The sequence below is a fragment of the Hyperolius riggenbachi genome, chromosome 10 (assembly GCF_040937935.1).
Source record: "Hyperolius riggenbachi isolate aHypRig1 chromosome 10, aHypRig1.pri, whole genome shotgun sequence".
Taxonomy (NCBI): Eukaryota; Metazoa; Chordata; class Amphibia; order Anura; family Hyperoliidae; genus Hyperolius; species Hyperolius riggenbachi.
In genome coordinates, this window is record NC_090655.1 from 202,561,279 (window position 1) to 202,572,153 (window position 10,875).

Genomic DNA, 10,875 nt, shown 5'->3' on the forward strand with positions numbered 1-10,875 from the left:
CAGGAATCCTCCCCTTGAAAATCCTAGGTTTGCCCCTGCCTGCTAGGAATTTGCCTCTCCATCCACATTCTGCTCTGATATGGGCACTCCATGATGTACCACTTGCCCCATCACAGCTGCTTCACTTGATGAATTGTCAGAGGAGTTATTTACACATCAGTTTGTGGAAATTAGTGTTGCGCAAGAATTATTGCCAGAAGATGAAGACGATAGGGATGTTACACCTGATGTCTCAGTCAGGTGACAGGCGACATTACACAGATGGACACCTGGGGCTTGATTCATTAACCTCCCTGGCGTTTAATTTCCCCAGAATTTCTGTGCAAAAAGTGGTTCAATTAATTTTCATTACCTTTTTTCATGTAACGTACCAAAATGTGTCAAGCAATGGTCTAGTACACATTTTGAGTATAATGAAAGCTTGAAACACAAAATAAAATCAAAACTGAATTTTAAAATGACTCCCCAAAACCTAGTGATGATTGGCAGATTCACCCAATAGATATTTATGTCCCTAGTATAGATTAGGCAGGTATGTGTCCCCAGCATAGATTAGGCAGCTATAGATACTATAGGACAGGCATTCAGCCTTCCTGGGGAAGCCAGGGCCGACGCTTCCATAGAGGCAAAGAGGGGCAATTGCCCCAGGGCCCCCACATCTATAGCCCTACATGTCCCCATTCACCTCAGATGGCTGCTGGCCAGACACCCCCGCGTGCTCCCCCTGCTGTGGCTGCCGACCAGATCTCCCCCTTACTCGCTTCTTCTCACCCCCCACCCGCGCACTGTCCCCCCGCAGTGTAGCAAAGACAGTGACAACCAATGTGTGTGTGTGTGTGTGTGTGTGTGTGTGTGTATCTACAGCATATCTGTGTCTCTAGGCCCCGCATATGACACTCGGCCCAGGCCCCGCATACTCTAAGGCCGCCTCTGCATCCCAGTTACAATGTTGTCATACTGTCTTGGGGATGACTTGCCTGGAATCCAAGAGTCACACTGGACAAATACTCCTGTCAGCTCTGAAGTCAGTGGCTGACCCGCACCAACTGGAAATCGGAAAAGTGTTGAGAGATAACGGAAGCAATCTGTTGGCAGCACTGAAATCAGGCAGGCAAGTTAACACATGTGCCCTGCATGGTACATGTTTTCAATCTTATTGTCCAATGCTTTGTCTCTAAATACCCAGGATTTCACAATGTCGTCAGGCAGTCCAGGAAGGTGTGGGCCTATTAGACGTTCAAACACATGGCCACGGCACACCTTGCTGAGATTCAGCGGCAAAACTACATGCTAGTGAGGCACTTAATTTGCAACAGCCAGACTCACTGGAATTTCACGCTTATGATGTTTGAATGCCTACTCCCAGGGCTGGGCCGAGGCATAGGCTGGAGAGGCTCCAGCCTCAGGGCGCTGTGTAGGAGGGGGCGCAAAATTCATTCAGCTGTCATTCCTAATTGTGTTTGAAGCAGAAAGAAATAAGAAAAGGGGATACATGGCAGTGACTGCAAGCCAGATAACTAGATATTAAGGTGTTGGGGAGGTTGTGGGCCCTGTGGCACCTCTTAGTCTAATAGCAATCCGTGTGTGATGGCTGGTATCCAACAATAAAGAAGTGACCATGCATAGGAGGCCAAATCAATCACTAAGGGAGTGCAACCAGCCAGATACAGACAAAGTCCAACATGCAGAAAAAGAGGCCTTGCACATCCCTAAATAAAACTTTATGTTTATTTGAAAAAGGTTAAAAAGGCATACATTACTATTCCAGAAATTGGCAGCGAGAGGTACAGGCGAATGGTGAGGTCACCATTCGCGTGTGTGACGGCAGGGGTGGCAGGGATGGAGGGACGCACTTTGGTGTCTCAGCCTTGGGTGCTGGAGGACCTTACTCCAACAAGAACAAGTCATCAGTGAGCATCTGTATGATCTGGTTGCTAGGACAGGCTTTGCAGAGCTAGGGGTTGTGTTGCTGCGTTACTCGCCACACATGCGCGATGCCTGCATGCTCATGCGTCCTTTTGAGGAGGTAACAAACCTGGTCAGTCGCACTGAAACATTAGTGATTGCATACCATATGCTTTCTTCTTTGAGCATGCCCTGCTAACAGTGCTTGATCAGGCAGTAGATCAGAGTGACCAGCAGCAGCAAGAGGAAGAGTTGCGGTCGCCATACCCACCAGAAGAAGCCTTTTCATTACTTGCTGTACCTTCGGCAATGCAGAGAGAGGAGTCTGAAGAGGAGTCAGAGGAGGGAGGTGGCTTTGTGGAGGAGGAAGACCAACCAGAGCAGGCATCCCATGGGGCTAGCTGTCACCTTTCAGGGACCCCTGTTATTGTACGTTGCTGGAGGGAGGAGGAGACCTTGGATGACGTCCTTAAAGACGAGGAATAGGAGATGGCTACCTCAGCATCCAATCTTGTCCAAATAGGGTCTTTCATGCTGTCCTGCCTGCTGAAGGACCCCCGTATAAAAAGGCTAAAGAAGGACTTGTACTGGGTGGAAACTAGAGATGGCCTGCACCTCCGATCTTAGGTTTGCGAACCTCCGCAAACGTTCGTGAACTTGAGAACTTTTGCGAACCGCAATAAACTTCAATGGGGAGGCGAACCTTGAAAATTAGAAACATTTATGCTGGCCACAAAAGTGATGGAAAAGATGTTTCAAGGGGTCTAACACCTGGAGGGGGGCATAGATGAGTGGGATAGACGCCAAAAGTCCCGGGGGAAAATCTGGATTTGACGCAAAGCAGTGTTTTAAGGGCCGAAATCACATTGGGCTTGATTCACAAAAGAGTGCTAACTGTTAGCACGGGCGTTTTCACGCAAATTTTCGCATTGCACGCGCTCGCGAATTTTCGCGCGAAACGATAAGGTTTTCGTGCGCAAACGCGAATTTTCGCGCGAAAACGATATCGATTTCATGGTAAAATTCACGTTATCGTTTTGCGCGAAAATTCGCGATCGCGCGCAATGCGAAAATTCGCGCGAAAACGCCCGTGCTAACAGTTAGCACTCTTTTGTGAATCAAGCCCATTGAATGCTAAATTGGAGGCCTAAAGTGCTTTAAAACATCTCGCATGTGTATACATCAATCAGGGAGTGTAATTAGAGTACTGCTTCACACTGACACACCAAACTCACTGTGTAATGCACCGCAAACAGCTGTTTGTGTTGTGATGGCCGTGCTGGACTGGTGCGCACCATGGCGAGAGTGCAGGCAATAGCGGTTTTCAAACCCATATGGTCGCCAGGCTGTGGTAGCTCAATGACAGAACAACAGTGAATGTCCAGCTGACCGAATTTGGTCTGTCCACAATGAAGCAACAATAACCTTATTATCTTTGGTGTTCCACCCCCGAGACACTCATATAGCCAGCGGTCATTGCTTCATTGTGATACGGAAGCCCCTTCACCGCGGCAAGGTAACGATCACGAAGGGGAATTGACACATGTACATGCCTTTTGTTTTGTTGTTGCAGCCGCAGTGCAGCCAGAAAGATTAGGCAGGCATGTACACGCACCAGAAAAATTATTATAGCGGCCGCTGCTAGCAGCAGCCTTAAAAATTCAGGAATCGCCTGGAGTCCTGGTGGACCCTGTTGGTGCTGGCGGAGAAGGCAGTCAAGCGGCCTGCAGGCAAAAATTCTGGGTGGGGACCGACTTAGTCTTGGGGCAGGCAGTCACACGGCGTGCAGGCAGAGATGCTGTGTGGGTAATGACTTAGTCTTCGGGCAGGCCTGAGCATGTTTTGCAGACCAGGCATCCATGGTCAGATGGACCCTTGACCCAACGCTGTTTGCCAGAGATGTCACCACTTGCCTTTCAACATCACGGTACAGTTTAGGTATTGCCTTTTTTGAGAAAAAATTGCGGCCTGGTATCTTCCACTGTGGTGTGTGGCTTTGCTTTTGTGTGCTGCTTTTCCTTAGGTGGTCATCCCATTGCAGTTTGTGCTTTGCAATCATGTGCCTTCGTAAGGTAGTTGTCCCTACGCGGGTCTTGGTCTTTCCACGGCTCAATTTTCGGTGGCAGAGAGTACAGATGGCATTGCTCTCATCTGAGGCAGACACACACAAAAAATTCCACACCGCTGAGCCCTGGTGATGGCACTTTGGTGGTGGCAGCCGACTGAGTGTTAAGTGGGGTGCCAAAATCAGAGCAGGAGGAGGAAGATATGTCACGCTTCTGTGCGGAAGCTGAGAAAGATGAGGTGTTCTGTGTTAAATAGTCAACTACTTCCTGACAATCTTGGGGGTTGATGGCACGTGCCTTCTTCTGAACACTGTACTTTGATCGAGGGCCGTACAAAATCACGACAGCGCGACCTCGAACAGACCTGCCAGGTGGCCTGCCTCTGCCTTTTGTTTTGTCCATATTGGGGGGGGGGGGATGAAGTGAAAGGTATGCACTGACTTGACTAACACAATGTGCAGTCACACAGGTGCAGTTAACAGGTATACACAGAGTGGTATATCACACTGCGTGCGCTCAGGTCACATAGGTAGGTGGGTGCACTGAAGTGAACAACAGGTAAGTAGGTATATGCAGTAATGGGTATTACAATGTGCACCTGTCACACACACAGGTAGTCACTGAATGTGCTGGGCCTGGCAGTGGCACACACAGTATAAATTATCAAGGCTGTCTATGCAACACAAGCGTTTAACTCACATAGGTAGGTGGGTGCACTGTGAACAACTGGTAGGTAGGTATATGCAGTAATGGGTATTACAATGTTCACCTGTCACACACAGACAAATAGCGGACAGGCACAATGACACTGTGTGCGCTCAACTCACGTAGGTAGGTGGGCGCACTATGAACAACAGGTAGGTAGGTATATGCAGTAATGGGTATTACAATGTGCACCTGTCACACACAGACAGATAGCGGACAGGCACAATGACACTGTGTGCGCTCAACTCACGTAGGTAGGTGGGTGCACTGTGAACAACAGGTAGGTAGGTATATGCAGTAATGGGTATTACAATGTGCACCTGTAACACACACAGGTAGTCACTGAATGTGCTTGGCCTGGCAGTGGCATACACAGTATGAATTATCAAGGCTGTCTATGCAACACAAGTGTCAGTGGGACACACACACACACACACAAAAAAGATCACAAGAACAAGATTAGCTCTCAAAAGAGCTGTTGTGGGGTGCTTTTTTAGCAATAAGAATCAGCAAGGAGCAAGCTAAGAAGCCTACAAGAGCCTAACTAAGCTTTCCCTATGAGAGAGCCTGCTGCAGCTTTCCATTCTCTAATTAATGCAGGCACACGAGTGAGTGAAATCCCTGACTCAGCCTGCCTTTTATAAGGCAGGGAGTGGCTCCAGGAGGGAGTGTAGCCTGATTGGCTACAATGTGCCTGCTGACTGTGATGTAGAGGGTCAAAGTTGACCCTAATGATGCACCATAGGGGCGAACCGAACTTCCGAAAATGTTCCCGGTTCTCAGCTAACGCGAACCACGGAAGTTCGCCGGGAACCATTCGCCGGCTAACCGTTCGGGCCATCTCTAGTGGCAACGCTACTAGACTCTCAGTATAAGCAAAAAGTGGCGTTTATGTTACCAATGTACCAGAAGTCAAAAAGGATGCACCATTTGCAAAACAGCCTGCATGGGATGCTGTTCAATGCATTTAAGGGTAATGTCACAGCAGGATGAATATAATAGGGGAAGGTGCCAGTAATTATCCTTCCATAGCCATGCCGGCAAGAACAGGACCCTTTACTGATGTGTTGCTGAAGTCGGACATGCAAAGTTTTTTTAGTCCAATGCATTGCCACAAACCTTCGGGATCCACACTCAGAGAACGCCTCGACCGTCAGGTAGCAGACTACCTGCAATAACTGCTGATATCAACACTCTGAGGAGCAATGAACCCCTGGACTACTGGTTGTGCAGGCTTGACCTGTGACCAGAGCTGTCACAATTTGCCATCAAACTTTTGGCTTGCCGGGGGGCGTGTCCAAGATGGCGCTCTGTTAACAGCCTTTTGCGAGGAGCTCCAGCGCCCGGCTACTAAAGCTACAGTTTTTCGCTGTACCGCTGCATCAAAACTTCATCTAGTCACAGCTGTTACCCTCCTGAACATACAGGAACACAACTGGAGTGGTACGATCCACCACGAGCTGCTACAGAGGAGGAACCGGTGCCGCCGCTCCCGTGCAGTGGAGACTCCCCTGGCCCGTCCAGACCCCAAGGGACAACTGAGCGGTTCTCCCCATATAGCACTGAAATGTCTCAAAGAAACAAGATGAGAGACAAAGACAAAGAGAAGGACAAGGGGGATAAACATACCACTCCGGAGAAGGTTGCTCTCCAGCCTACACCAGCGAAAGCGACCCAGAAAAACAAGCAGGAGGTCCAGGCCACCGTCTACGAGGCCTCCCAAGATGGCGACGAGACTCTCCCTCTGCCTCCCCCGACCCACACGAAATCCTGTAGGCCATAAAACAATGTCAAGCAACCTTAACCCTCAAGATAGATAATTACGAGACGGGTCTGGATCTTTTGAGGCAGGATGTCTCCAACTTGAGAGACCGCACAAAGGAATCCGAACGCAGAATCTCGGACCTAGAAGACACCCAGCAAAGTCACTCCCGCGCAATTCCCAGAATTGAAAAAAGGCTGGGTGAGCTGGAAACAAGGGCAGTCGATGCAGAAAACCGAAATCGACGCAATAATCTGAGACTACTGGGTCTCTCTGAGGGATCCGAGGATGAGAAAGTCCCAGACTACATTGAATCACTGCTCCGCAAACTCCTCCCAGAGGACACCTTTTCACCCTTTTTCCTTATTGAAAGAGCACATCGTATGCCCGCAAAGATGGGTCCCCCGGGCGCACTTCCTAGGCCAGTGATCTTTAAGGTTCTCAACTACAGGGACCGAGATGCAATCTTGAACGCGGCGCGGAAGGTCGGCGACCTCATGTTTGGCAACACCCGCCTCATGCTATTTGCAGAATTTACCGCTGAAACGCAGAAGCAAAGGAAATCATTCGCCCAGGCGAAAATTAAGCTTCGGGAGAAGCAAATTAAATACGCAATGTTATTCCCCGCCAAATTAAGGGTACAGGATGGCAAATCAACCATTTTCTTTGATAAACCGGACGAAGCCATGACTTGGATCAAATCACGCTGGTAACAGCACTTTGACTTCTACTATCTCCCACCACTCAGGTACTGTTGCTCTCCCTCCTTTTATTAATAGCTACTTTAACAACTGATGCGGGATGCATTCTACCCTGCTGGTGCGTTTGGCTCGCTTGCCTGCTCACCCAGACTGCAACAGTATTGAGCCCAGCCGGGTCTTCACCCTAGTGCCATGTGTTCTATACCCCTATAATTTGCACTCGGCCCACTGGATGAACTTCCATAGCCCTTTTCTGTGATAATGTTTTAACATCTACAAGCGTCACATATCAATCTACGGAGGTTCTTATCTGTTTCTTGTCCTTACTTTGCCGATGTATACGACTGGGTGCAGCACGTCTAACCCTGCTAACCATAAACTGCATAGCTAAGGCAGGTTGCACTCCAGTGTTTGCTATATTCCGTGAGATGCCTCAACAATTATACTTCTGCCTACTACTCACGATGCCCGGTTGTCTTGTTATCGCACAAGTTATGAATACTGTAATGTTCTTCTAAATGTTATTTACCAGTGTACGCTATATATATTGTTGATACTGCTTGTATGACACCCCCCCCATTTTTATTTCTATTCTCAGCCCTCGACAGTAAATATACTATTCGCATGTTGTGCTGCTCCTCTGGTGGTCTGCTGGTGGGGAGGGGGAGGGTAGTCGGCCCTGTCACTGGGTCAGCTATTAGCTGACCTACACCCCGGCTGGCGCCTGCGCTGTCCCTCCCGTCCTCCTTGCGGGCGACGGTTGGGGGACTGTACTCGGAGATGTAGCGAGGGTGGGGTGGCGGTGCAGTGGGGTACATCCCTGGTTATGTCCGGCTCTGGGGGGCGGACGGCGGACGGTTAGGGCGGTGGGCCCCGTCACTGGGCTGTTCGCAGCTTATACCCCGGCCTGCACCCGGTCTGTCCCCCTCCGCCTGTCTGGGGCCGAGACAGTTCATTGCCTAGGTTTACTGTTAGACATATGGCTGAGGCTGGATGGTGAATTCTGGGTTGCAAGATGTTTGGCGCTCTCTCTGGCCTGGGGAGTCTAGTGCAATACCTAGTACATGTAGAAACACTTATATTCTATCGAATGCCGCATGTTGGTATGTGATGCTATATCACGTGCTCCTAATAAATTTCTCCAATAACTTCTCATTAATGTCGGGGACTCCGCAGGACGGAGGGGATGTTGCCATGTAAGTCCATATATAAAGGTCATTATTCCGGGCCCCCTCTTTTACAAAACATTCAACCTACGGGGTGATTCCGCGGCTCTCTACTGGGGGCCGGCAGAGATCTGTCCCATCCATTAAAGTTACATATGTCACTGACATAACTACACAGAATTTTACTTTAAAAGGATCTCTGTGGGCAACAGTGGTGGAGAATTGTACAGCCACACTAGCGTTGACAGTTGAGCGTTGATGTGGCACATCCTCTCTGATTACTGCATTGCCTCAGATCCGGAGGGATGCATCTTCTTAGTTAGTATTTGGCTCTGTTTTTATTCCCAAACAACCACCACGGGGTGAATGGCAAGGTTTTTTTTTTTACAACTAAACATATCCTAGGCACTGTACATATATAAGGTATTCCTATATAGGAGAGCAACAGGCTAAAACGTCTGTGGTTACAGTTTGCAATGGTTCAAATTTTGTACCCCTGGCTTGACCGGGTGAAGCCGGGCGTGGGGGCTCCAGGCCAGTACACGCCCTCAACTTTTTCCCTTTCTTCTACATCTAAAGTCTCTGCTACCATGGGCGTCCGCACATAGAGCCAGGGGGGTGCCGCTGCCTCCTCCTGGCCGCCCGCTGCCCCCCCCCTGGCCGCTGCTCACCCCCCTGTAGCCGCCGCTCACCCCCTCCTGGCCGCCGCGTCAGACCTCGATCAGGTGGCGTGGCGACCAATAGTGACATCACTTCCGCATATAGAGCGGGTGCGTCCGGCGCCCGCACTTACTGGTGGGGTCGCCGCTGATCGAGGTCTGAAGTTGCTGCAAGGGGAGGGGGGAAGAGTGGCGGCTAGAGAGAGGGGGCACCTGTCACTAGAGATGTCGCGAACCTCCGATTTTCGGTTCGCGAACCCCGTTCGCGAACCTTCAAAGAAGGTTCGGTTCGCATAAAAGTTCGCGATCAGCAATAGACTTCAATGGGGAGGCGAACTTTGAAAACTAGAAACATTTATGCTGTCCAGAAAAGTGATGGAAAAGATGTTTCAAGGTGTCTAACACCTGAGATCTTTCAGTGACTACAAGAGGGGGGAAAAAAATTCAAAAATACCTTATAGTTTTTGAGAAAATCAATTTTAAAGTAACTCCTTCTGACCGTGGGAAAATTAAGCGCCCGCCGACTTTAGCAGTTAATAGCAAAGCCGCTTTAAAAGCTAGAAACCCCAAACTTGCCGAAAATGTTAAGAAGAACAGTGGGAATAAGAGGAAAAAAAATTGTTTCAAAAAGACCTTATAGTTTTTGAGAAAATCAATTTTAAAGTTTAATTGTAAATTCTCCTTCTGACCGTGGGAAAATATACCCCCGCCGACTTTAAGGCTGGTTTCACAGTGGGACGTTACAGGCGCACGTTAGAGCAGCCTGTAACACAGCCCACCGCACAGTAATGAAAAATCAATGGGGCTGTTCACAGTGCCCACGTTGCGTTACATTGTAACGCTGCGTCACAAGACAACGTACTGCATGCAGTACTTTAGACGTTAGACTGCTTGCACATGCTCAGTAATGTTGGGGAGGAGCGGAGAGCGGGCAGGCACATGGCTAATTAATATGCACTGCACGTTGTGACATGCAGTGTTTACTTCCAGGAGCGGCCGCTCTGTGCGGCGATTGGCTGGCGGGACGATGTGATGCCGCATGCGCACAAGAGTGCGCATCATGGCATCACTGATGCCAGAGTGAGCTGCACAACGCGGCTCACTCTGACGTCCAGATCCTGGACCACCAGGCGTTGCGTTTGGGGGACGTTATGCGACCTTAACGCCCCCTCTAACGCAACGTCCTGGTGTGAAATTAGCCTAATGGTTAATTGCAAAGCCCCTTTAAAAGCTAGCAACACCAAAATTACTGGGAATGTTAAGAAGAACAGTGGGAACAAGAGGGAAATTTTTTTTTTCAAAAAGACCTTATAGTTTTTGAGAAAATCGATTTTAAAGTAAAAAAAAAAGAGTCGATTCATAAAAAAAGAACCGATTCATTAAAAAGATCCGGCTCATTCATGAGCCGTTAGTATAGCAGAGAATATGTCCTCGGAAGGACGTGAAGCTGCTGGCTCCCACTGCTGTCTCTCCCCACCTGCCTGCACCTGTCAACCCCCACCTAGGCTGGCACCCAGCGCACCCATGGGTGCACTAAGTGCCAGCCTAGGTGGGGGTTGACAGGTGCAGGCAGGCAGGTGGGGAGAGACAGCGGGAGCTAGCAGCTATGCATCCGAAAGGACGCATTCTCTGCTATGTGGGTGGGGGGCTTCGGAGATCTTCAATCAACTTAATAGAAGATCGCAACATAAGAGGATACAGTTCGTTGGATCAATTACCGTGGATATTGGCGTGGGAAATTTTTTTTGAAGGTACAGGTAAGTATTTCTGGTTAATTAAGAAAATTAAAGGACTTTTTTCGTGGTTGTGTTTTTATTTCATTTAACCCTTTGTGGAAATGGGTAAGGGGTACTTTGTACCTCTATACTCATTTCTCCTAGGAGGGGGTGGGCATCTGGGGTCCCCTTCTTA